This window comes from Mirounga angustirostris, unplaced genomic scaffold, assembly GCF_029215605.1.
Source record: "Mirounga angustirostris isolate CCGP_5_RB_7025 unplaced genomic scaffold, mMirAng1.0.hap1 SCAF_14, whole genome shotgun sequence".
Taxonomy (NCBI): domain Eukaryota; kingdom Metazoa; phylum Chordata; class Mammalia; order Carnivora; family Phocidae; genus Mirounga; species Mirounga angustirostris.
In genome coordinates, this window is record NW_026991722.1 from 91,988,159 (window position 1) to 92,015,490 (window position 27,332).

Sequence of the window (27,332 nt, forward strand, 5' to 3'; positions counted from 1 at the left end):
ATTCTTTGGGTTGAATTCCAATACTATAATTATTTATTTTGTTGCTAAATTGTTTCAGATTTGGCTACTGGGAGCTCTTTCAGTTTGACTCCTGTATTGTACACACTTTCATCCGCTTTGTTTGAGCACATCCTCGTTTTCTGGCATTACCAAGCCTTCACAGTCATCTTGCATATTCTTTGCTACAGCTGTGGAATCAATCACTTCTCCATGAGCCCTGGTTTCTTATATTGCAAAATAGATTTAGGAGCCAACATCAGGGCACTGCATGTGCTCATTACTACTGGAGTATCATTATTTCCAGGTCTGCAGACAGACCCAGGGAATGTATGTACACACATATCCGTATTTATTTCTGCATATTTCTACATGTACGTATTTTTTATAAAAACATGAGTCTGTATTGATACTTCTGAGTCCAGTCCAGCAATCACATGGTGCAGTCTAGCCACCCTCCTCCTTATTCATAACTGCTTTTTCCCACTGAGAAACCTGACTCTCATGAAATAGGGTACATTTCTTGCTTGTTCAGTCCTGGTACACACATAAAGTAGTTTCAAATTGCTAACTTATGCCCCAGAGAAAAACAAATTTACCAAGTAAGGTACTGTGTCATGTATAGTTTTTTTTTTTTTGTTTTTTTTTTTTTTTGTCTTTAGCCTTTCAGTAACCAGTCAAAACAGATTTCCCGAAGATACATAGATCAGCTCTTCCCCAGTCTGATCAGTGAGCTTGCATGATTCACTTGTGACAGTCATTTTTCATAATCTGCATCCCCGCTTGACTGCCCCATCTACCCAACATGCTTGTTGTTTTTTAAAAGTGTAAGTTACATACAGCAAATTTGCTCTTTATGATATACAGTTTTTTATGGATTTTTGACAAACAAATAGTCATATGTTGACTGCCACAGAGAACAATTACATTCCCCCTACTATCACCCAACTCCTGGCAACCACTAATCTGCTTTCCATCTTTATAGCTTGGCCTTTTCCAAGATGCTGTATGAAGAGAATCATATAATATGTAGCTTTGGGGGCTGGACTTCTTTCTCACAGCAAATGAGTTTAAGATCCATCCATGTTGCTGTGTCAATCAATAGTTTGTTTCTATTTATTTCTGAGTAGTATTTCATTGTATGGGTGTTACCATAGTTTATCCATTTTCATTTGAAGGTCATATGGGTTATTTCTAGCTCTTGGAAATGGTGAATAAAGCTTTTCTAAAAATTCACCATAGGGTGATTAACATAATAAAAAATGCAAAAAAAAAAATTCACCATAGGTCTTTATGTGAACGTAAGTTTTCCTTTTGTTGAGTAAATAACTAGGAGTGGAAATGCTAAGTCATATAGTAAGGGTATATTTAACACTAAGAAAATGCTCAAAGGTTTAGCAAAAATGTTTACCATTTTCTTTTCTCACCAGCAAACTAGCAATGTATGAAAGTTTGAGTTGTTCTGCATTCTTGCTGGCATATGGTAAGTGTTTTGGGTTTAGCCATTCTAATAGGTGAGTATTGGTATTACATTGTGATGTTATTTACATTTCCCTAGTGACCCATGATATTAATAATTTTTCATGTGCTTAAATGCCATTATTGGCGACATGCCTATTAGATCATTTGCCCATTAAAAAATTGGGTTGGCTTATTTTCTTATTTTTGAGTTTTATGAGTTCTTTATGTATTCTGGATACAAGTCTTTTGTCAGAAATGTGATCTGCAAATATCTTTTTCCCAGTTTGTGGCTTGTCTTTTCAATCTCGTAAGTGTGTCCTTTTCAGCACAAAAGTTTTTAATTTTGACGAAGTCTAATTTATGATTTTTTTTCTTTTATGGATTGAGGTTCATTATTATAATTAAAAATTACAGAACCAAAGGTCATGAAAGGTTGCTCCTATGTTTTCTTATAGAAATTTTATAGTTTTATAATTTAAATAAGTCTATTGTCCACTTTGAGTTATAATTTATTTTCTATAAAGTATGAGGTATTAGTTGAACGCTTTTCTTTTTTGCATATGGATGTCCCACACGTCCAGCAGCATTTGTTGAGAAAATGATTCTTTCTACATTTCTACATTTGCAACTTCATTCAAAATCAATTGACTGGGTTTTTTTGGTGGGTCTATTTCCATATTCTCAATTTTGTTCCACTGATCTCTATGTATGGCCTTTTGTTAATATTACAATATCTTAGTTACTGTAGATTTATAGCAAATCTTGAAATCAGGTGGTATGAGTCTTCCAACTGTGTTTTTCTTTCCCAACATTGTTCTGACCATGCTAGTTCCCTTTCTTTTCCATATGTATTTTACAATTAATTTTCAGTGGCTATAAATAAAGACTTCTTGGATTTTGATTGAGATGCCCTGAATCTATAGATCAAATTAAGGAGACTTGACATCGTAAGAATATTGTCTTCTAATTCTTTACCACACCATATGTCTTCATTTATTTAGATGTCTGATTTTTTATCAGAATTTTGTAGTTTTTAGTACACAGATCCTGTACCTATATATTTTGATTTTTAATATTAAAAAGTTTTTTTAAATTCCAATGTTTCATTTCTAGTGTATATAAATTGACCCTTGCATATTGCCTTTTTATGTTGTGACCTGGATGAACTCACTTCTTAGGTCTTTCCAAATGTGTGCTGCTTACTTTATAGGCTAGGAACCTAATACAGTATTGGATAAAAGTGTTGACAGAGGACATCCTTGCCCATTGATGGTTGGAGGGCGAAAGCATTCAGGCTTCACCAGCAAGTACAAAGATACTTAATCTTTACATATCCTTACAGGGTAGGATCAGTTCTTAGGTTGCTAAATGTTTTTATCATAAATAGATCTTGACTTTTTTTAAATGCTTTCTCTGCATATATTGATGTGATCATATATTTTCCCTTTTTAGTCTGCTAATGTGTAAATTATATTGACTGATTTTTGAGTATTAAACCAGCCATGGAACCTTGGAATAAACCTCACTTTGTCATGATGTTTTTTAGTGTAAGTTTAGAGAAAAAATATTACTAGAATAAGTTCACTGTTAGCAGGAAAAATCCCTATGTTCTGGTGTAAACCAAAGACAGAGACCACAGTACAGATGGGAATCAACCTTCTCCCTAGAAGTCACACAAAGCAGGGTAACTACAAACAGGGCTCTCAAAGACAAGTAGGCAAGGTGCTGCACCCCTTTTCTCCCTGTCCTGGAAATAGCTGGAACCATGCCAGCCTTACCTGACCTCATCCATCTCCTGCACAAGGCAGATTTCTAATGCTGTGTCCTGAAGATGCCATCCCCTGGTTATTTGATTAAACACCAACCTTGGTAGTGCTGTGAAGGGACTTTACAGATGGATTTAATTAGGGGGCTAATCAGCTGACTTTAAAATATGGTGATTATTTAATGGATTATCCACTGGGCTCAATGTAAATGCATGAGCCCTTAAATGAAGGAAAGGAAGTCAGAGAGATGAGCAAAAGGGGAGGTTGAGGAGATTCAAAGCATGTGAAGGGCTTGATCGGTCATTGCTGGCTTGAAGGTGGAGAAGGGGAGCCACAAAACAAGGAACATGGATGGCCTTTAGGAATAGGGGCTGGCACCTGGCAAAGGGCCAGCAAAAACAGATTCAGTCCTACAACTCATGGACTGCAATTCTGCCAACAATCTGAATAGGTTTGGAAGCAGATTCATCCCCTAAACTTCCAGAAAAGAACACAGCCTTGCTGATACGGGGTTTTGGAGACTCAGCGCAGAGAAGTAGCCAAGCCACACTGTGCCTGGATTTCTGATTTGAAGAACTGTGGCATAATAAATGGGGGTTGGTTTAAGCCACTAAATTTGTGGCACTTTTTTATGGCAGCAATAGGAAAGCAATGCCTTCATTGCTGAGGAGCTTCTGTGTGTCTGGGGCTGCTAGGTGCTAAAGACACGGAGATGAGAAAGACAACTTCTTTCTCCAGGGAGCTCACAGACTAGAGGGAGAATCTGACACCTAACAAAACAATTAAGTATTCTGAAAATATGCTACAAGGGAAAGTTTCTTGTGGTTGCAAAGAATGGCAAAGAATTCTGGCTAACTTGAAGCAACCAAAAAAAAAAAAAAAAAAAAACAGGGGGTGGGAAGGGAGGAGAGAGGAAGAGAGAGAGGGAGCGAGCATGTTTTTAATTTTAACAAGAAAGATACTGGAAGATTTTCATAAATTAAGGAAACTTTAAAGATGTCAGATTTGGGGAAGGAAGACCAACACAGTTCTAAGACCCTCAATAATAGGAATTTGTGGACTTTCTCCTGTTGCTATGGCTCAGCCCCCACACTTATTGTTCTTCATTTCCCTTGCCCCCAAGTTCCAAATTATAAGGGGAAGAGAATATGGCCTAGCTTGAGTCAAGTACCTACCTTTGGATCAAATGGCTGTGGCCAGGAGACAAGACAAGTCCTGTGTGAGTGTGTCTATATCTATCATCTATCTATCTATCTATCTATCTATCTATCTATCTATCTATCTATCTATCATCTATCAATAGAGAGGGAGAGAGAGAAATTTATATTGTTTCATGTGATTTTGGAAGGTGGTACATCCAAAATCTGCAGTGTACGCTGGCAGGCTGAAGACCCAGGGAAGAGTGGATGTTGAAGCTCAAGTGTAAAGGCAGTTTGGAGGCAGAATTCCCTCTTCCTTGGAGAACCTCTGACTTTTTTCTCTTAGGGCCTTCAGCTGATTAGATGAGACTCATCTACACTGTGGAGGATAATCTGCTTTACTCAATGTGCACTGGTTTAAATGTTAATCTCATAAAAAAAATACCTTCACAGTGACATTTAGACTGGTGGTGTTCGACCAAACATCTGGGCACCTTGGCCTAGCTAAGTTGATCCATAAAATTAGTCATCACGACCTATGGCACACATGGCCCCTGGGGGTCTACCTCTGTGAGTAAGGGTCTCATCTGCAGAAGGAGCCATGTTATGAGCCCCAAAGCCAGGCCAACACATTCCTATAATGCTCTGACTCGACACCAGCCTCACTTTCCTTACCCCTAAAATGAAGATAGCAATATCCATAGGGCCTTATTCTTTTAGTAAAGGATTAGGAGGGTAAAGTCACAGTATTAACCGTTAAGTTATATGCATATGTGAGTTGCCATTATGCATTTTGAATTAAAACTCAAGGAAAGTTGGTAAACTAGATTTTATGCTTATTACTTAAAATGACTTCAAAAAACCCCAGAGCCTCACGATGATTTCAAATGCTTCCAGGAACTCCTCAGAGCAACATTACCGTGTGTACACTTCAAATTGAGAAATGAAATCTTTGTTAACCCTCCCTATTAGGAGGAGGCATGGGTGGCTGAACTGTGTGTGGGGTCAGGGTGTCCCAGCCCAAGCTGACAAAGGCTCACTGCCTTGAAGGAGAAAAGGGGGAACAAACCTAAACAAGAGTTACAGGCTGAGCCTGGGGTGTTTGTGGCTAAAAGAACAAGAGACTTTCATTTTCTCTCAGGCTTTCTAGTCTTTGCCTAGTGAAATGTCAGGGTTGTGTGTACTGATTATATTTTGCCAAAACTATCAGAAGCCTTAATGAGTCTCACAAACTGCATAGCTGTCACACCACAATCAGCCCTTGCTTCATAGCAGGGCTGGATGCTGGCCTTACCCTGTACTTTTTTTTAAAAATTAGAATTGATCAAAATTGCAAACTTTTCCTCATCCCTCCCTTCCATCCTTGCAATTTTGGTAGAACGTAACGTAGGCAGAATTCCGATATTTATGTCTCCAAACTTGCCATTGTCGGTATCAGTCTAAGTGTTCACGATGGTTGCTGAAGGGTTGCATCAGGCTCATTCTCCAAGCACGGAAGCCCTAGCCAGACAGTTGTCAAGGCAACAGAAAATGCACACTGTGAACTACCAAGGAAAGGCCCTTTCTGGCTGCTTACAGTCTGTACGATGTTGAAGTGCAAACATTTTTCAAGCTTGGCAAAAAGATCTCTTTTATGGCTAATTATAAAATGCACCCAAGGTTATTAGACTGGGTGATAGATGATTGCCTGCTAAATGGGATGTGAAAAATTAAGGCAGTTTTCAAAGCAGAGGGACCTAAATTAAGTGTGCCTAAAGGATCAATTGCTTATTTTTGTCATTCTGCATAACCCGAACAGAACAGCTGTGTGTGTGTGTGTCTGTGTGTGTGTGTAGGAGCTTCCAAACTCATATTTATTTGAGTCACATCATACTTTTTGCTTCCAAATGTATTCAAAAGAAGGTAGGAGGTACCCAACCCATATTTCGATTTTTGGGGGGAAGAAGACTTTAAATTAAATCCCTGTTGATCAACATTAAGAATTTTGAATTACTCCTAGCAGGTGAGATTATAAAATCAGAATTTTCCTGCTAATTTCAGATGGTTAAGTGATATTATATCTTCTCCTTTTTTTTTTTTGCCTGCTATAATTCTCTTCTCACATTCTTGCTTGCCAACAAACTCCAAATCAATACTAACATGTTAATTTGATAAAAGATGTGGTGACTCAGGATCAAAGGAATCAGGGCAAAAACCCTGATCTACTAATCCACTGTCTTAGTTACGTGTTCCTTTGAAAACAGACTGTCTTTAAATCTGACTTGATATGAACAGCTGATCCAAAGCCTGGTGGCCAGTCTGAGAGTGAACGGGAATTCAGTGAGTTAGGCTGTGGAATGAGCTGATGTGAACATTCATCTTTTCTTTCTTGGGTGAGCCCCAACTCTTGGTAAACAGGCCAGACTTGCACTGAGGGTGACATGATCAGGTACGTTTCCTCGGGCTCTCACCCTAGGGGAAGACAAAAAACGGAACTTCCAGCCTTTAGAAGAAGAAATAAGATTAACCTGAGGGAGAAGTAAACTCTTGTAGACTCCACTGATTGACTATGGAAAACTGTAGTATTTATTGTCTTCGCATAGATAGAGAAGGCTCTTGAGGTTGATCTCCTAGAAGGTGAAAATGTCATGGAAACTAGTTATGCATGAGCCTGTAATGTATAGCACATTTACCCATACATGTGATGGCCACATGTCTCTCCTTAGCCTGAAATGCTCCTGTGACTGCATTTTATACACTGGGTGCATCTCTACAGGCAGAAGAGTGGGAAAGATTATTATGCGGTAAATAGACATGTCAATCAGGCGTGTTTGGACAACGCACAGCAATAAACCAGGTTTTTCATTTCCTCTATAGCTTTTTGGGATATTATTATTTCTCTTTATAGCCTTTCCATGTGTGTTTAAATAGGTCCTAAATGTAGTTGTTCAAGATATTAGAATTAGGGGGGCCTGGGCGGCTCAGTTGGTTAAGCAACTGCCTTTGGCTCAAGTCGTGATCCCGGGGTCCTGGGATGGAGGCCCATGTCAGGCTCCCTGCTCAGCGGGGAGCCTACTTCTCCCTGTGCCTCTGCCTGTCGCTCCCCCTGCTTGTGCTCTCTCTCTCTCTGTCAAATAAATAAAATCTTAAAAAAAAGATACTAGAATTAGAGTGTCAGAGAGGAGTGAGTATAATTGACTCTTGACTTAAATTCCTTTCCTGTTTTCTAGTCTTGCGTGGAGGTAGTGGGAAGCGGCAGCAGGGAAGAATGACCTCAAATAAAAAGGTGAATTGAAATGAAATGGCTGAAATCTGTTCCCTAACAACCAGCTTTCTGAAATCGTATGTAAAATGCAGGACATATTTGGACTCCTCCTCGGAGTGGATCAATAGGTTCCAACAATTCCTCAAATGGGTCCTTGACCCCCAAGAGATTAATGATGAACACAACCCAAGAGTTTGTAAAATATGCAAATGGACTAGAATGCTACCAAGTAGCACTGAGTCAAGGGAAGTTCTGTCTGCAGGCACCATGCTGGAGTGGGCTGCCCCAGGCCCCGGTGAGTGACTCGGGAGGAGGGAGGGCCGGGCACATTGGAAGTCCTTGTCCCTTAAGCTGGGTGCCCGGTATGGCTGTTCCCAACTCCGTTGAGTGTCCTCTCTCCAACCTCCCGTCAGCTCTCTACTTCAGCATTTTATTGCAGCAACCAAGGAAATAACATGAATAGAGAGCTTGTAAACTCTGAAATGCTTGATAAATGTTTATCATTTAAAAGGGGAGAATTGGCATCACAGTTTCGTGCTGCATAAACGTCGATCAGTTCTGCCCATCACCATTGGAAATGTCAGTGACATCCAAAATGCCTGTTAATGCTTCCATTCACTCATCTTTTTGCTAATAAGCTAGTTCATAAAATTAACATGCCCAGATACTAAGATCTGCTATCAATACATACTGATGCTTTCCTTCTCATCTCGGGCTGGGTAGGATGTCCCCTGAGAGGCACTGAAAGATGGTGGAATGACTCAGACGTGGAATGCAGAATGTAATCTAATGGCACTGAAAAGCGATGCAGTCAGTTAGAAATAACATCCAACTTTCCAGGCAGCTTAAATGATGTTGAATTAGCTGCAGTGGCCGCATGGTTATGTCTCAACATTGCTGTGACGAATCTGACCAGGAAGGAAGTCCCGCATGCAGAGAACAATAGTAACAAAAAGGTCTAATGGGATGAGTGGGATATGTTTTGGAAATGATAAAGACAACGTGTTCTATAAATACAAAGAAATTTGTTGTCACCTTTGTAGCTTATTTGAGAAAACTGGGCACATAATTTATAGCCTGGATTCCCATTTGAGGTAAAATGCAGTCAGATTGCAAGAACTGAGATTTGAGCCATAGAACTGATTACAGAGTAGATGGAAGTGGATTCCCTGCATTTAGATTTGCAAGGTGAGCGACAAGAAATGACCGTCTAGTAAATATGTTTAAAATAGCCAGGGATAATTTAACTTCAAGCAAATTATCCATCAAAGATTACTGAACACATTTTTTTTTTTTTAAAGCAGATTTTACAAGCATGCTGGCAAGGAAAATTAAAAGGATTCCCATCTTAAATGAGTTAGCGAAGACATAGATTTGATTAGTGATATCCAATAAGCAGATGAAATTACATGTTAGAATGACTGAAGGTAAAACTATCACTTTTCTGTTGTGAAGGTAAAATGAGGAGTGTTCTAATCACAAGGAAAAATACAAGTAAAGCAACATAAAAACCTGCGTGGGGTTGTGTAAGGACTGGATGTCTGTGTCCTCCCAAAATGCATATGTTGAAATCCAAACCTCATAATAATGGGAGGTGATGAAGTGATGAGGGTGGAGCCCTCATGGATGGGATCCTATAAATCTGCCCTTACAGAGGGACCTCAGAGAGTGCCCATGCCCTTCTTCCACACTGTGAGGACACAACGGGAAGAGCCCTTGACCATGCTGGCACTCTGAACTTAGGCTTCCAGCCTCCAGAGCTGCGAGCAATAAATGTCTGCTGTTGATAAGACATTCAGTGTATGGTACTCTGTTATAGCAGCCTGAACTGACTATGGCAGGTTGGAAGTCAGAACTCAGATTCTCTGAATCCCAGCCCTGGCTTTCAGAGAATGTCAACTGTGGGGTGTGTGCATGTGTTTCTCAGGGCTGCGCCTGGACTCCTAATCTACAGCAGAATCGGCACAATTTCTGCTGCCTTATGGGTAGGAGAACAAAGGTAAAATGAGATCACTGTACAAAAGCATTTTGTAAATGAAATGTTATCTAAGTAATTCATTCATTCTTTGGATATTATCTTGAAATTGAAAAAAATATATATCTATAAGGAAATTTTCTCTGTTTATCACCACTACCTTCTACCCTTACTGGAAAACATTTTCATGAGCTATTTGGTTCAGAGTTAAAAAGAGAGTGGCAAGGAGAATAATTATTCAACCATAATTGATGTCAAGCAAAGTGGGAAAATCTCTTAATTTATTGGAGTCTAAATGTCCTTGGTTATGAAACCCAAATGATAAAATGCAGTGTTTTGTAAACTCTAGTGCTTAATACAAATGTATTTATTTTAATTCCTCTCTTAATCACTAGAACCCATTTCTCTAATTTTTTTTTGCTGCTGATATATTTTTGCTCTAATAAGTTTGAAAGAATTAAAATGCATTATTCCTGGATTCAGATACCTCCTTGGGAATTTGGTAAGAATACAGCGTATAATACACACAACATACAAAATAGATGTTAATTAGAAAATTATGTTATCAGTAAGGTGTCTAGTCAACAGTAGACTATTAGTAATTAATATTTGGGATATTTAAAGTCATATCCAGATTTTCAACTGCACACGGTACTGCTGCCCCCGACGTCTGCATAGTTCAAAGGTCAACTGTACATTGAACTATATCTGCATTTCCTTCTGATAAAACACCTCAGTTGGTTTGCTCCAACCCTAACCATTTATCTCATGAGCTTACATCTCACCCTTATCTCACCTTTTGCCTTGGGAACTTCAGCTCCATTCCCATTTAAGCCAAAAACAATATCTAATTTTCCATCCATTAAGGTAATGTCTTGTGATTCAAAACATACTTCAAGATTCTCCTTGCTGAGAAAGCTTGTTTCAAGGTCCCTGGAAGAGTCATGAGGATGCATTTGATTAATAATTGTAACTCTTCATATTCACAGAATGCCTCAATTAAAGAGTGCTTCTTCATATGTACATGACCTCATTGATTTTTCATTTATATAAGGAAGAAAGTAACATCTGTAATGAAGCTTTTTTACATGCATCCTTTCATCTGTTATAAAAGAATACCACCAATGTTTAAAAGAGGTGAAGTCCAGTATTTCTTGGCTAAGAAGCAGGACAGCTCAGATAGTACCCATTTCTATCAAAACCCAGGGCTCTTACTTTCAAGATTTTCTTTGGTTTGCTGCAGGTTGAGTATGGGGATATGCCTAGCTATGTCTGTTTGTTACTTATTCTGCTCTGTGTTCTCTGAGCTTCCTGGCTCTGTAATCCGGTACTTTTCATTATGTTTGGAAAGTTCTTGGTCATTGTTACTTCAAATATTCTTTCCCCACCATCTTCTCTTCTCCTTCCAATATTCTCATTACATGTATGTTATGCTTTTTGAAATTGTCCCACAGTTCTTGAAGGCTCTGTTATGTTTTTCCACTCTTTTTGTCTTTGCATTTTGGTTTGGAGAGTTGTTATTGACCTATCTTCAAGCTCAGTGACCCTTTCCTTGGCTGTGCCCTGTCTACTAATGAGCCCATCAGAGGCATTCTTCATTTTTGTTAGTGTTTTTGATTTCTAGCATTTCCTTCTGATTCTTTCTTAGAGCTTCTGTCTCTCTGCCTATATTACCCATCTGTTCTTGTATACTGTCTACTTTCTCCATTAGGATCTTTAACATATTAAACACTTATTTTAAGTTCCCTGTCTAATAATTCCAACATATGTATAATTTCTGAGTCTAGTTCTGAGGATTGTTTTTTTCTCTTCAGACTGTTTTTTGTTGTTGTTGTTGTTTTTGTCTTTTGTCATGTCTTGTAATCTTTTTGCTGAAAGTCACACGTGTTGTATGAGGTAATAAGAACTACGGTCAACAGACATTTAGTATGAAAATCTATGGTCATCTGGCTGGGAGTTTCGCTATTTAGCATTTACAGTGTTCTAGGTGCCGGAGGCCTCCAATTCTTCCAGCGCCCCCGTTTTTTTCTCTGCTTTTGACTCTGGCCTCCCTAAGTACTATTCCTCAGGGAGAGGGCAGGTCAGCTCTCTGAGATGGACTCCACTGTTATCATACTGGAGTCCTTTGATGTGGTGATAATGTATAGAGGAGGAGAAGCATTCTACAATCTCATGAACCAATCTCATTCTCTTAATGGGTCTGTGTCACGGAGCTGGGACTGTCACAAGCATTTCCTCTATTGGTATTTTCCCCCTGCCCCTACTCTTTTTTGAGTGCAGCATTCCCAATCTTTTCCCTTGGAACCGTGATCCATGTTGATTATGCTTTGTTTTTATCATATAATGAAGTACACAGGAAGTTCAGAGTCTACTGTTATGGGAGAAATGTCTTTTCCCTAGCTTGGATATCGCTCTAGTCAAGTCTTTTCTGATGGGGCAAAGGCTTTTGTTATGGACATATTTCACAAAGATTACTCTTCCCTTCCTCCCAGAGCCATGAGTGGATCTCTCACATCTTCATCTTGAGAACCTGTGAGTTTCCTGAAGGTAAAGTCCATGAAAGAATGTCCCCCCACCCCCACCCAAGACTGTGGCTCTCGATGGCTTCTCACTCATGTGAATCCACACTCAGCTCTGAGCAATTCATCAAAGTTACCATTTGAGTGTTTCTACCAGTGTTTGGCTCCAGTGGCTTTTGTTCCAAGTCAGCAGACCTAGCCTTTGTCTCTCCAGATTTGGGGTTGACAGTTTGCCTTGCAACTTCAATTCCCTCATGAGTCCAAGAAATGTCATTGATTTTCCAAGAAAGAGTTCAGCTTCTTCTTGTAAAGATAGAATGATTTCCAAGCTTGTTATGTGTCAGAGCTGAAACCAGAAGTTCTAAATCTTTCCCTTTACCTGAGAGCCTTCACCAGATTCTAAGAAAGAAAAAGCAAAGTCTCCAAAATAATCCGGCATCTACTCATTGCTAATTTGTGTCTTAGCAAAGAGGAAGGGAATGCTAACATATTAATTTCTTTATCTGCCTGTCCTTTATAGAGGAAGAAGGCCAGCCAGAAAGTCACTGAAATAGTTTGGGGGCAAAAAAACTTAGGTGTACCACATTAAAAGAGGACAACAATCCATCCAGCCCAGTATCCCATCTGACTGTGTTGTGGGGGAGCAGACCAACAGAGATGAAAACAAATGTAGTGATGGATCTATTGTCCACCAAATCATGAGAACCCTTAAAATCACAACATCATAGCATGTCAGAACTAGAAGGTGGGTAGAAACTGCTCCTTTATGCTGTTGTTTAAATCCTGTAGACTTTCATAGAGGTGTAAAATGTCTTAAAAATATAGCACTAGTGATAATGGGAAAAAGAAGGAAGGCAACATCCACTTCTCTTCTTTCTATCTTATCATCAAGTCATTTGTGAACACATCATAAAACTATGTATATCATAAATCTGCTGTCACCTCCATCAGCTCTCCATTCCATCTGAGTCAGTGTCAGAGAAAGAAATGAGGAAGACGTTTATGCTCTTCTTGCTCATTGGTTCAAATGGTGAGGAAGACTGTATCAAGACAGACAGAGGGATGAGGCAACAGCAAGAATAATAACCCTAAGGCCACAAGTGTGTCATAAGAAAATATTTTTGCTAGACTTCAGATTCCCCAACATGAGTCATCTGAGGATAGTCCTGGAAGTGGTATTTTTGTTTTGTTTGTCTGGAATGTTATATAACTTGTTGTATGGTTGGTTGTCTTAGTCTTAGATGTCAGAATAGGAAGCAACCAAAAGTCAATCTTGTTTAACATTCTTCAGGCTATGCTTGAATCTTTTGGTTTGCCCGGGTCCAGGTGACCTCTCCTGAGGCCCCAGGTCCACAGGGCTCATTAATCCCCAACCAACTTACTTTATGTTCCAGAGCACTGGTTGTTACAAAGTTCTCTCTCTTGCTGAACCCAATTCTATTTTCTTGTAAATCCATGAATTGATCTTAATTATTGCACAAAATAAATATCTTTGACAATTGAGCTATTAGCCCACATATGAATTTTGTAGTTACTGGACACAGTATTTCTGAGACAAAATCTTGGATGAAATTCAACAATTCTTTCTTTCATTTTCAGGTATGTCAAAATAGATGAATCAAAATGCCTAGCCTCAGTGATTTAAGGAGTTCACTAAACTGACCTATAAATAAAGCAGCTGAAAGAAGTTTGGAACATAACACATAGAAATGTATTTATTTTTCTCCAAGGAGTGAATGAGCCCATGTCCCTGAGGGGCCCAGAGGGCAGGAATCTGCCCTCAGTTTGTGCAGATTAAAGACCACTTTCTCATCTAGAGTGGTAAGTGAGTGTTAATTGGAGGGAAGCGGTGAGTTACATTAAAGGAAGCATTTCCAATTCCAACTATTAAGATACACATGAAAATTGGCAGCTGTGGGTATATAAAGTGAGAGCATACTAGAGTAAATATTACAGAGAGAATGCCACATTCAGTCATGATAGGTGAGACAAATGAGTTCTTAGAATATTCTCTTTTTCAGAAAGACACTGGACCTTGAATTGGAAGAACTTGAAAAAATTAAAAGGCATGGAGACCTTATTGTCCTGAATGTGGTTTCAGGTAGGTGATTTGTTCTAATCTCAGCCAAAGTCTGAGCCCATTGCAGAGAAGGCAGCATGCTGGTGGCAGAAGGAGGGACATGGAGAGAGGAAGGCATGGAAAACATTGATCCAAGCGAAAATGGCCCTGGGAAGAAAGGCAGAGGTGTTTTTGTTTGTTTGTTTGTTTTATTATTTTTTTATTAATCTTTTATTTGAGTAGTTGTTACACAATGTCACATTGGCTTCAGTTGTACAACATACTGATTCAACTTCTTTATATGTTATGCTCACCACAAGTGTAGCCACCATCTGCACCCTACAACACTGGAGGTTCTTGATTTCCTCCAGTTGGGAACAACTGTGAGCATGGACAGCAGCAGTGACAGAATGGGCTCCAGCTCCTGAATCAGCAGGCAGCACGGAGGGAATGGCTTGTAATCTCAGCACCTGAGCTCTGTGTAAGTACAAAATGCAAACACCAGCTGAGCACCAAGTGATCAGATAACCACATGTACAAAGGAAGAGACAATGGCCAATTTATAATGCAATGTCATTAACTAAGAGAATTCAGAACCCGCAGGAGGATCTTGCTCTGGCACATTCCCAGAATCTAAGTTGATTGATTTTTTTTTAACTTTTATTTATTTATTTATTTATTTATTTATTTATTTATTTATTTTTAATTTTTTTATTCTTATGTTAATCCCCATGCATCATTAGTTTTAGATGAAGTGTTCCATGATTCATTGTTTGTGCATAACACCCAGTGCTCCATGGAGAATGTGCCCTCCTCAATACCCACCACCAGGCTAACCCATCCTCCCACCCCCCTCCCCTCTAGAACCCTCAGTTTGTTTTTCAGAGTCCATCATCTCTCATGGTTCGTCTACCCCTCCGATTTCCCCCGCTTCATTCTTCCCCTCCCGCTACCTTCTTCTTCTTCTTTTTTTTTTTCTTAACATATATTGCAGTATTTGTTTCAGAGGTACAGATCTGAGATTCAACAGTCTTGCACAATTCACAGCGCTTACCACATGAGTCATTTTGTTTAATGTATTATATGTGGTATGGGTAATAATGTCTTAATGATGATTCAAATTCAAACTTACTTGTCATAAAGAAAGATCATGTTTGAAGAAAATAATGATTAGGGGGCCACAGGTAGTAATTACTTTGAGAAAAAGTGATGCTTCCATCTGTAAAATCTTCCATCCTTATAGAAATTTATCTGACATAGCCCCATAGCATTTCCTTAAGCTTACTTTTGATTGGACAAAGCTAAAGTAGGCTTTCTTTACTGATTCATTTGTTTTAATAAATTGGCATCTAAAAAATTCATAAGCAACCTGTAACAAAACCTAACTGAATTTTTGTTGAGCTGTTTTTATTTATTTTTAAAAATTATTTATTTATTTATTTTATTATGTTACGTTAATCACCATACATTACATCATTAGTTTTTGATGTAGTGTTCCATGATTCATTGTTTGCGTATAATACCCAGTGCTCCATTCAGTACGTGCCTGCTTTAATACCCATCACAGGACTAACCCATCCCCCCAACCCCCCTCCTCTCTAGAACTCTCAGTTTGTTTCTCAGAGTCTATAGTCTCTCATGGTTCATCCCCCCTTTGATTTCCACCCCCTTCATTTTTCCCTCCCTGCTATCTTCTTCTTCTTCTTCTTCTTTTTTAACATATAATGTATTGTTCCAGAGGTACAGGTCTGTGATTCAACAGTCTTACACAATTCACAGTGCTCACCATAGCACATACCCTCCCTAATGCCTATCACCCAGCCACCCCATCCCTCCCACCCCCCACCACTCCAGCAACGCTTGGTTTGTTTCCTAAGATTAAGAATATCTCATATCAGTGAGATCATATGATACACGTCTTTCTCTGATTGACTTATTTCACTCAGCATAATATCCTCCAGTTCCATCCATGTCGTTGCAAATGGCATTATTTCATTCCTTTTGATGGCTGCATAATATTCCATTATATATATATATATATATATCTCACATCTTCTTTATCCATTCATCTGTTGATGGACATCTTGGCTCTTTCCATAGTTTGGCTATTGTGCACATTGCTTGTTGAGCTCTTTTTAAAATAAGATTCCTCTATCTTAGGATTCTCAACACCAGCTTACCTCCTTTATAGACAGACCAAAAAAAGGAAAGTTCTTGGTGCTTTACTTTGAGGAAAAATGTCTTAATTTTGAATATGTAAGAAAAAGAGTGTAATGCATATTTTATCTTATTGCATATACATACAGCTATTACTTGGGTTTCTTTGTGAACTTCACAGCTGGAGTTACAGACTGATGATCATTTCATGTACCATCCTAATATCCATGGCAGTTATTCAAATGAGTTATTTAACTGACAAATATATTCAGACTTTAGAATAGGTTATGTGTTCATTCTCTTAGTGTTCAAGGGTAATGCAAAGCTCAATGCCAATTAGTCTAGAAGTTTCTTGGAGGGGTGAACAGGGGCAGGAACTACTCTTGTTTCTCACAAGGCTGAGCTTATTGTGAGACTTTAAATGAAAAACAAAATAGGGGCACCTGGGTACTCAGTCAGTTAAACATCTGGCTGTTGATTTTGGCTCAGGTCACAATCTCAGGGTTGTGAGATTGAGCTCTGCATCAACTCCATCCAACATGGAGTCTGCTTGAGAAACTCTCTCCCTCTCCCTCTGCCCCTCCCCCCTCACTAAAATCTTAGAAAGAAATAAAAACAAAATAATGGGTTGTAGAAAATGAATCTCTAATTTCTATTTTTAAGATTTTATTCGAGAGAGAGCGAGCACGAGTGAGAGAGCACAAGCAGGGGGAGTGGCAGAGGGAGAGGGAGAAATGGGTTCCCACTGAACAGGGAGCCCAATGTGGGGCTTTATCTCAGGACCGTGGATCATGACCTGAGCTGAAGGCAGCTGCTTAACTGTTTGAGCCACCCAGGCACCCCTAATCTCTAATTTCTAACCTAGTTATTGAGCAAATTATTTGAGGTTTATTGGTCTCTCCTTACCCAACGTTGATATAGTAGTTACTTAATTATACCACCATCATAAACAAAAGCAATCATTTATGGTATGCTTTTCTAAATTAAAAAGCACAAGGCAATACCCCCCACCCTAAACACACACATGCACACACACACACACACATTCCAAATAGCAGCTATCTGAATCTGAATCTCTCCACATATCCTTCAAAGAGCACACAGGACAATGAGGATTTCAAGAGTCACCTATAAACCTTATCTACAACAAAACAAGGAGACAAAGAATAATATAAACTGTAAATGTAATTGGGAAAAGCATTCTGAACAGCGAGCCAGGCTCAGCATCCAGGCGGCAGCAAGGGTTAAATGTCAGAGAAAGATCGCAGCGTGGTGTGGCAGTGGTGGAGGACGAAAACATTTCCTCACCCTCTTAGGGTGCTGGCTGCATCGGAAAATTAATTTGACAGAGGCAGCTTAACAGGAGAAATGTGTACACATTTCTTTGATATAAGTTTGAAATCACAGAGCAGCCTTCAAAAGAAATGAAAAGCCAAGGAAACAGAGCTGTGTATTTTTATTTTAGGTCTGAGGAAGACTGGATGGTCATGGAGGAATATGATAGGTTAAGGAGAATGAAGTTAAGTGTAGTAAATGGGTGTCCTTTTGTCTTGGGAGATAATGATGTTCCTTTCCTTTGGGTACCCTCCAGGTACACGGAGAGCACCTCTCATGTGAAGACTCTGTGACCTGTTTCAGAGACGAGGGGTGAGGGGTGTGGAGGTCAGAGTGACCTTCCTGCTTCTGCCTGTTTCTCAAAGTCCCTCAGCTTAAAATATGCAATAGGCCAGTATGCCATATTTGGGGGTAGTATGTCCTGAACTTTCCCCATCATAGTGGTGGAATGAGAAGGCACCTCCAGGAGAAGAAGGGCCTCTCTCTCCTTTTTTTTTTTTTTTAAGATTTTATTTATTTATTCATGAGAGACAGAGAGAGAGAGAGAGAGAGAGAGGCAGAGGGAGAAGCAGGCTCCCAAGGAGCAGGGAGCCTGATGTGGGACTCGATCCCAGGACTCTGGGATCATGACCTGAGCCAAAGGCAGACGCTTAACCATCTGAGCCACCCAGGCGCCCCATGGAGGGCCTCTCTTGAGTAGGCCGATGTTGAGACTAGGTCTGAGACCTTGGGGATCAAAGCCCTGGCTAATGTGGGATTAAAATGCCTCTGGCCTTCCCCTTGCTTGTGCTCTCTCTCGCTCTCTCTCAAATAAATAAATAAAATCTAGAAGAAGGAGAAGCAGCTTAAAATTCATCAGCCTGGAGGTGTTAGTCTTCCGGGGAAGAGGGAGCCAACAGGGAGGCCCGAGAGGGAAGGAAAGAAATGTAGCAAAAGGCTATGTTATTGGAAGAAAAGAATATTTCTTATCACAGGGCACTTTGATGACCCTACAAATTAGAAGACAATGATGAAGCAGACCCCACTTCCAAAGGGGAAAAAAAAAAGAAAGAAAAGAAAAATACTTAAACATTATAAGAAATGGGCTAAAACGAAAGTGAGGAAGAGTATAAGACACTGCAGAAAAACACTTAATAGATTTGAATAATAAGGAAGATACTCCTTGTTCAGGGATACAACAGTACAACATTATAAACCTGCCCATTCTTCTGAATCAACATACAAACTGAATACAATCAAAATAAAAATACCAATGAGTTTGGTTTATTTTTCCCTTGGGCTAGACATTTGATTCTAAAATGTATATAGATTCTTAAAAAATATGGCATAATAGCCAAGGAAACTCTGAAAAGAAAGTAAAGGGGTCTTCACCCTATGAAATATTATAATATTCCATCAAGCTTCTGCAGGTAAGCAATGTGGAAATGTTCCTTGAGCAGACAGACCAGTGGAACAGAGTAGAAAGTCCAGAAATAGATTCAACTATATGGAACATTTGTATGTGATAAAGGATGCATCTCAAATCATTGGGAAAATCTTGAACTTTCTCATAAATTGTGTTAAGACACCTAGATTCATTGATGAGAAAGTAAAATTGGATTTATACTTCACATAAGAAGAAACCCCAAATGATCAGTGATCTAAAGGTAACATTGAAACCATGTAAATGTTCTATTTGGAACATAATCTTGGAGGGAAGAAAAATTCAAAATCCAGATACCATAAAAGATTGATAAAATCAACTCTGTGTATGGGTGTGAGCATGTGTTTCAATGTAGCGAATAGAACAGAATTAACCATCAAAGCTAAAATAAAATAACATGCTTTTCACCTGAAGAATCTTTTTGTTAACCAAAATGTTTTACCTATTTTCAGGTGAGTAAAAACAGGGCAATATCCAGATGGAACTTCGTGAAATTTATAAATCTCAGCGCAAAAAGCACATCCTCAAGTATTCAGGCAGAAAAAGTCAATTTACTTAAAATAAAGAAAAATAATCTTTGTCTCAGACTTTTCCATGGTAATGAACATCAGATAGAAACAAGAGTGCCATTTACAGAGATTTAAAGCAGAAAGGTTGTAACCAGGATTCTAGACTAAACAAGTTTTCCTTAATCTGTAAAAGCAAAAAGAAATAGTCAAGGCTTTAAAAAGTAGTTCATTTCTGTGCTGCGCCCTTCCTTAACAACAAAACAAAACGACAAACTTCCCATGCTGAATATGTATTGCATCAAAGCAAAGCAAAAAACTTGAGAATGTGGAAATTACAGCAGGTAAGTTAGATAACATTCAGATATTTTTTTAAAAATTGTAATAATTGGGCGCCTGGGTGGCTCAGATGGTTAAGTGTCTGTCTTCAGCTCAGGTCATGATCCCAGGATCCTGGGATGGAGTCCAGCATCAGGCACCCTGCTCAGCGGGGAGCCTGCTTCTCCCTCTCCTGCTCCCCCTGCTTGTGTGCTCTCTCTCTCTCTCTGTGTCAAATAAATAAAATCTTTAAAAATAAATAAATAAATAAATAAATATTGTAATAATTATTTTAAAAAGTTGAAGACATAGTGCATATATTTTTTGGAAGGTTTTTTTTTTTTTATTTTGTTTTATGATGTTATGTTAGTCACCATACATTACATCTAGTTTTTGATGTCGTGCTCCACGATTCATTGTTTGCGTATAACACCCAGTGCTCCATTCAAATATGTGCCCTCCTTAATACCCATCACCAGGATAACCCATCCCCCCACACCCCTCCCCTCTAAAACCCTCAGTTTGTTTCTCAGAGTCCATAGTCTCTCGTGGTTTGTCTCCCCCTCTGATTCCCCCAGCTTCATTTTTCCCTTCCTACTATCTTCTTTTTTTTCTTTTAACATATAATGTATTATTTGTTTCAGAGGTACAGGTCTGTGATTCATCAGTCTTAACACAATTCACAGTGCTCACCATAGCACATACCCTCCCCAGTGTCTATCACCCTGCCACCCCATCCCTCCCACCCCCCACCACTTCAGCAGCCCTCAATTTGTTTCCTGAGATTAAGATTTCCTCATATCAGTGAGATCATATGATACTTGTCTTTCTCTGATTTACTTATTTTGCTTAGCATAATACCCTCTAGTTCCATCCACATCATTGCAAATGGCAAGATTTTGCATTTTTTGATGGCTGCATAATATTCCATTGTGTATATATACCACATCTTCTTTATCCATTCATCTGCTGATGGACATCTTGACTCTCTCCATAGTTTGGCTATTGTGGACATTGGGGTAGTGCATATATTTTTTAAATGTTCCTAAAAGTGAAAGGGACCTCTGTCTCTCTACCCCCTCTCACACACACACCTTTAAATTCCAGATTATTGGCAACCAAAATTAAGAATTAGATGGAGGAAAAGAGCAAGAAATACGAAGCTGCTAATTTTCTAATTTTACATCAAGAAGTATCAGTAGAAACTTTCTTTGGCAATAGTAATGAAATCAATATTGTTGCAAGTGCATGTTTTAAGATTCAAAGAAACTTATCAGATAATTAAAAGTATATGTATACACCATTCTAATTGTTAGAGATTAAAAAACATTAAAAATAATCAATTTATTTAAAAAAGAGAGAAAACAAGAACAAAAGCGCAGGCCAACAAGAAAACAAAGATAAAAAATGTCAAATCCAATTGGCACCAAAATTTGATTTCCTCACCTATAATGTGGGTTACTTAAAACCTAATTTATAGGTTAATCTTGGGGATGAATAGGATAATGCTCAAAAAGTACTTAGCAGTGCCTGGCTCACAAAGTTCAGTGCTCTTGCTGCTGCTGATTATTACTATTATTACTATTAATCATCATCATTAACAATTATATATATGTATATATATATATATATATATCACCTACAAAAATAAATTTAAATGGATGTAATTTGATAAACTATTTTAATCTTTTTTATTAAAAGAAAAAGATTAATGCTATAAGTAAAATAAGAGAATTGAAAGTTAAAGCATGTGAAAAGATATATCAAAGAAACACAAACCAAAGAAAGCACAACAATGGAGAATCCAAGGTGAAGAGGCATGGAACATTGCAAAGATGATCATTTTATATGCACAAGGGAAAAATCACAGTGAAGATAAAATTGTCATGAAATTTAATGCATTAAAAGTGTATCTCTAAAATAAATAACATAAAAACATTTGGAAATGCAAGAAATAAGGGAATTTTAAACATGTTATCCTCAATAATCATAAATCAAAAGACCAAAATAGAAAGTCTATAGAGGATTTTAATGATGCAATTAATAAGATCTAATTAATATATATTAAACATTTTACCTTACAAAGATTTTGATGTGGAAATTTTTTCAGTGCAATAAGAATGGTTTTATTAAAGCATGGGGATAGGACCCATGGGCAGAAAGAGCTGGTCTGGACTTGTGTGGGGTGACTGATTATATACTTTCAAGTTGGGAGGGGGTCAGGGATATAGCATAAGTCTCTAAGGACTTTTGGAAGCAAGGTTTCCAGGACCCTGAGGGAGCTAGCTATCGTTGGGAAAAGGTCATGTATTATTGTCTAATAAAGCCTTAGTCATGAGGCCCTTGAGATGTATATCAGTGGGCCATATGTTTGGAGGATGATTGCTAACAAAGATCTTGGGGGGTAGAGATAAAAGAAGTTTCCAAAGGAATTGTTAATATGTTAAGGAAGACTTACAGAATTTTGGGGGTTGAGACAATGTTAAACTAAGATTACCTTTTGCCTTTAAGAAAGTGTCAACACTGAAGCAGCTGAGGTCTCAGAGGAAAGTCACTCTGCTTGTTTCAAGGACTAGTTAATGGGCTGTGGTAAGGAAATTTAATTTTTTCCTTTTGCCTTTGTTACCCACATCGGATGAAATATACCCTTCTAAGTTTTTGGAAAATATTAACTGAATCACATATTTCATATAGTTTATAAGATTTTCATAATATTTGATTTGTACATGACAGTCTCTCACAACAATGCGATAAAAATAAAAACTAATGCTGGTAAAACATTTAAAAGAATCCAATCACTTGAGACTAAAAAGCAAACTTTTCAAACATTAGCTCACTAGGAAATGAAAGTTACTAACTATAAACCATTTATAAATAACCTGACAAACCCTATGTTAAAATTATGTGCCAAGACAATTCAATGGAGGAAAGAATAGTCTTTTTAACAAATGGTGCTGGGACAACTAGATGTCCACATGAAAAAGAATAAAGTTGAAGTCTTCTCGCATATTACATACAAAACATAGTCAATGTGGATCGGCACCAAAATGGAGGAGCTAAAACTATAAAACTTGCAGAAGAAAACCTAAGTGTAAATTTTCATGACTTTGGATTTGGCAACGATTGCTTAGATGGGACACCAAAAGCATAAGCAACAACAACAGAAGATAGATAAACTGGGCATGATCAAAATGAAACACTTTTGTGCTTCTAAGCACACCATCAAGAAAGTGGGGGGAAAACTCCCACAGAATGGGAGAAAATTTTGCATATACTATATCTTATAAGGGACTTGTATCTGGAATGGATAAAGAAAATTACACACACACACACACACACATGCATGCATGATGGTATGTTATTTGGCCACAAAAAAAAGAAGGAAATCCTGACATTTGCAACAACATAGATGGACCTTGAGGGAATTTGCTCAGTGAAGTAAGTCAGACAGAGAAAGACAAGTACCCCATGATTTCATATATATATATATATATATATATCAACCCCTTATGTAGTACACCTAAGACTAATGCAATGTTATATGTCAATCATATCTCATTAAAAAATTATCATTGAAGGGTACCAAAATATGCCACCCCAAAATATACCCCTTTAGCATAGGGACTATTTTGAACTAAAGGCCATTGAGAACAAGCAGACACAGGAAAAGCTCTAAAAACAGGGTACAGGTTTGTCTTTTGTAAAGGAAATCTACATTTGTAGAGGTGGGTCTCTCTCCTGTATCTGGAAGAGGTGGACACTTAAGAACAAAGAAGGCACCAACTTAAATGTACAGAACAAGTCTTACTAAGCAACTCTTGTTTACCATACTTCTCCTGGCCACTTTCCCACAAATTGCCTCCCTGACCAGAAAATTCCCAAACCCCTTTTCTGTATTTAAGCCCAAGATCTAACCACCTCTTTGGGTACTGAGTGCTCCCACATGCCCTTAAACTTCTGTGTGTTCTCATGTTCATCTGCCTGTGGCTAGTCTAATGCACAAGCCCCTGCTGGAGAACCTAGAATGGGTAGAGGAGGAGAATTTTCTCCCTTACATCAGGAAAGGGGAAAGCTGCTGAGTTCATAGATTAATAAATCTGAAAGCTAGTTATATAAATAAGAGAAACTCAACAACAGACATGCATTCACTTTTAATTTTTACTATTTTGATTAAATAAATTTGATTCAAATAAAGATACACAAATGTGGGAGTAAAAACATGACGTGAGTACAGACTCAGAGGAAACTATACAAGTAAGGATAACCTTAAAATACATATTCAATAAATAAATTTGATATTTTTATGAAAAGCATCATTTTCTGGCCAAGTATAAATTATAAAACTTTACTTAAAAAGAAGCAGAAAACCTGAATAATCCAATGACTATGCACGCTACTGAAAGGATTTTTCAGAAACTTTTAAACCACTTCAAAATTTTTCAAGGTCAAGTGGTTTCATACAAAATAATTTCTACTGTATATAATAGAGCACAGATGCCTAATCTATAGTTTTATTTAAATCTCAATTTATTTTCATGAACTTATATTAACTTGGTACCAGTGCTTGAGAAAGACAGCACCAAAACCACTCAACTTAAAAAAAAATAGCATATGAGACACTCTCACTTATGAATATAGGTGCAAAAATTCTAAATGAAATTTCAACAAATCAATTTCAGTGCTAAATAAAAATGAGAACATACCACACGATCAAACAGAATTATTCCAGGAATGTAAGGACAACTCTGCACTAGGAAATCTATCAATTTAATGTATCAGATCTGCAGTTGAAGGAAAATCTACACAATTATTTCTACTGAAAATGCATTAAAAATGATGATACTTTTTAAAAAAAAATTAATAGGCTTTATTTTTTAGAACTGTTTTAGGTATGCCCCCCCCAAAAAAAAATTAGTGAAAAATACAGAGCTTCCATATACTCTCTCTTCTTGCAGTCTCCTCTACAATTAACATCTTACATTAGGGTGGTACATTTGTTACAAGTGATGAGCCAATGTTGATACATTGTTATTAACTCAAGTCCATAGTTCACATTAGGATTCACTCCTGGTGTTGTACCTTCTATGGGTGTGAACAAATGTATAATGCCCCCTATCCACCATTATAGCACCCTACAGAAGATTTCACTGTCCTAAAACTCCCCTGTGCTCCACTTATTCATCTTTCCCTCCTCCCAAGCCCCTGATCCATTGACTATCTTCATAGTTTTGAATTTTCCAGGAAGCAGAATATGCGGCCCCAAAAATATGACTGAAGGACTCCAGGACATGCCACCCTAACATATGCTGCTTTGGTACACTGATTACTTTGACCTGAAAGCACTGGAAAACAGCAGATGCAGGAGGACTCTGATCTCCCTCATCTGCCTTAAGTCAGACCCTCCAAAAGGAACTAGGTCATCATCAATCCCCTCCTGGGAGTGTCTTCAGCAAGGAAGATGGATTCTTAGTACAGGAGATGAGACTAAAAGTCGGCATCGCATCCAGACACACTCTGTCCCAAACCGTCAGACTCCCCATCGAGTCTTCTGAGGGCCCCTTCTGCTTTCCTAAAACCATTTTCTCTCCCCTAAGAAGCCTGCAACTTCCCTTTTCCTTATTAAGATGGCATTTATTCCTGAGTTCTAAGCCACCTCAGACAGTTAGTCATTTTCCCCCATGAAACTTCCACGTATACATGAGACAGAAATGTTAATAAACTTCTTTTTGTTCTTCTCTTGTTAGTCTGTCTTTTATTACAGGAGTCTTAGCTAAGAACTCAGAAGGTAGAGGGAAAATTATTTTTCCTTCCCTACAGTAGGACTCATAGAGTATGTAGCTTTTCAGATTGGTGTTTTTTACTTAGCAACATGTATTTAAGGTTCTTCTATGTCTTTTCATGGTTTATAGTTTTGTGGGGGTTTTTGCAGTTTTAAATAAGCTGCTGTTATGAATAAACATTCACGTGGAGGTTTCGGTCTGAATGTAGATTTTTCAACTCATTTCGGTAAATACCAAGGAGCATGATTACTAGGTCATATAGTAAAAGCATATTTAATTTTGAAAGAAACCATCAAACCAACTCCCAAAGTCACTCTACAATTCTGTACTCACACAAGAAATGAATAGGAGTTTCTTTTGCTCCATAGCCCACATCTGGTGTTGCCAGTGTCCTGCATTTTGGCCATTCTAGTAGGTGTATAGTGCTATCTCCTTGTTTTAATTTGCAATTCCATAATCATGTTGAGCATCTTTTTTCACATGCTTATTTGCCATCTGTATATCTTATTTGGTAAAGTATCTGTTCAGCTCTTCTGCCTATTTTTAAATTGTTTGTTTTCTTATGTTAACTTTTAAGAGTTCGTTGTATATTTTAGATACCAGTCCTCTATCTAATATGTACCTTGAAAAAACTTTCCTTTGAAAGAGGCTTGTTTGCTCATTCCCCTAGGAGTGTCATTTGTAGAACAGAAGTTTCTAATTTTAATGGAATGCACTTATTAATTTTTTCTTTTACTGATTGTGCTTTTAGATCTAAGAAGTCATAGCCCCTGGCTGCCTTAGTTGGTAGAGCATGAGACTCTTGCTCTTGGTTGTGAGTTCAAGCCCCATGTTGGGTGTAGAAATTACTTAAAAATAGATCTAAGACGTCATTGCTAAACCCAAGGTCATCTAGGTTTTTCTCCTATATTAGCTTCTTGGAGTTTTATAAAATATGTTTTTTAATTAGAAAAAATAGAGACTCTGAATAAGTCAAGGTCCCCACCAGATTATTTAATCGAGACTTTAGTGAAGGGACAACTTGAAACAAGCTTGGCAAAGCTAAGGAAACATACAAGGGGTGGTGAGACACCTAAAGATAGCACCCATGGTAAGCTATTACCACTCCTAGGGCAGATAGGGAAAGGGAAGAGGTAGGGCTGGCACCTAAGCAATGGTAAAGGGGCTATTACTGGGGACTCAACTACTACTAAAGATTTCACTTTGGGGCAGGGAGAGAGCCAAGGAAGAACTCTTCTCCTTCCCTTCCAATGTCATGTCAGTGACCCTAGTTGGCCAAACCCAATAGAAGGCAGCCAGCAAATGAGGCTAGGGAGTACAGTCTCCAGAAGTTGCCCTCGTGAAGCACAGAGCTGAGCAGAGACAGGTGGGAAGTCCATGTGGGAGAGGGCACATGAAGAATAAGGACCATGAGCTCTTTGCATGACAGAAAAAATACATGAGTCACACTTTGACTATTATGGACCAAGGTTCAAAGCTGAACTTTATGACCAAGGTGAGTGAACACCTCCATTTCTTTATGTTTAACTGGGAATAACAATAACCCTGCATTATAAATACTGAGATGACTATATTAAATGTCTACTATATAAAGTATTGATGAGTACCCAATATATACTAGCAACTGCTGCAACTATTACTACTATTACTAGG

At 38.3% G+C, this 27,332-nt stretch overlaps 1 long non-coding RNA gene across 1 annotated transcript; it reads left to right on the forward strand.

Annotated features, from left to right (window-relative positions):
- Positions 1-10,674: 10,674 nt before the first annotated feature.
- On the forward strand, positions 10,675-26,857 carry LOC135362588 (uncharacterized). Its single transcript, XR_010407468.1, has 6 exons — positions 10,675-12,129; positions 12,622-12,846; positions 13,832-13,922; positions 14,123-14,202; positions 14,481-14,641; positions 25,141-26,857. It is a non-coding gene; the product is annotated as an uncharacterized LOC135362588 (long non-coding RNA).
- The last annotated feature ends 475 nt before the right edge of the window (positions 26,858-27,332 follow it).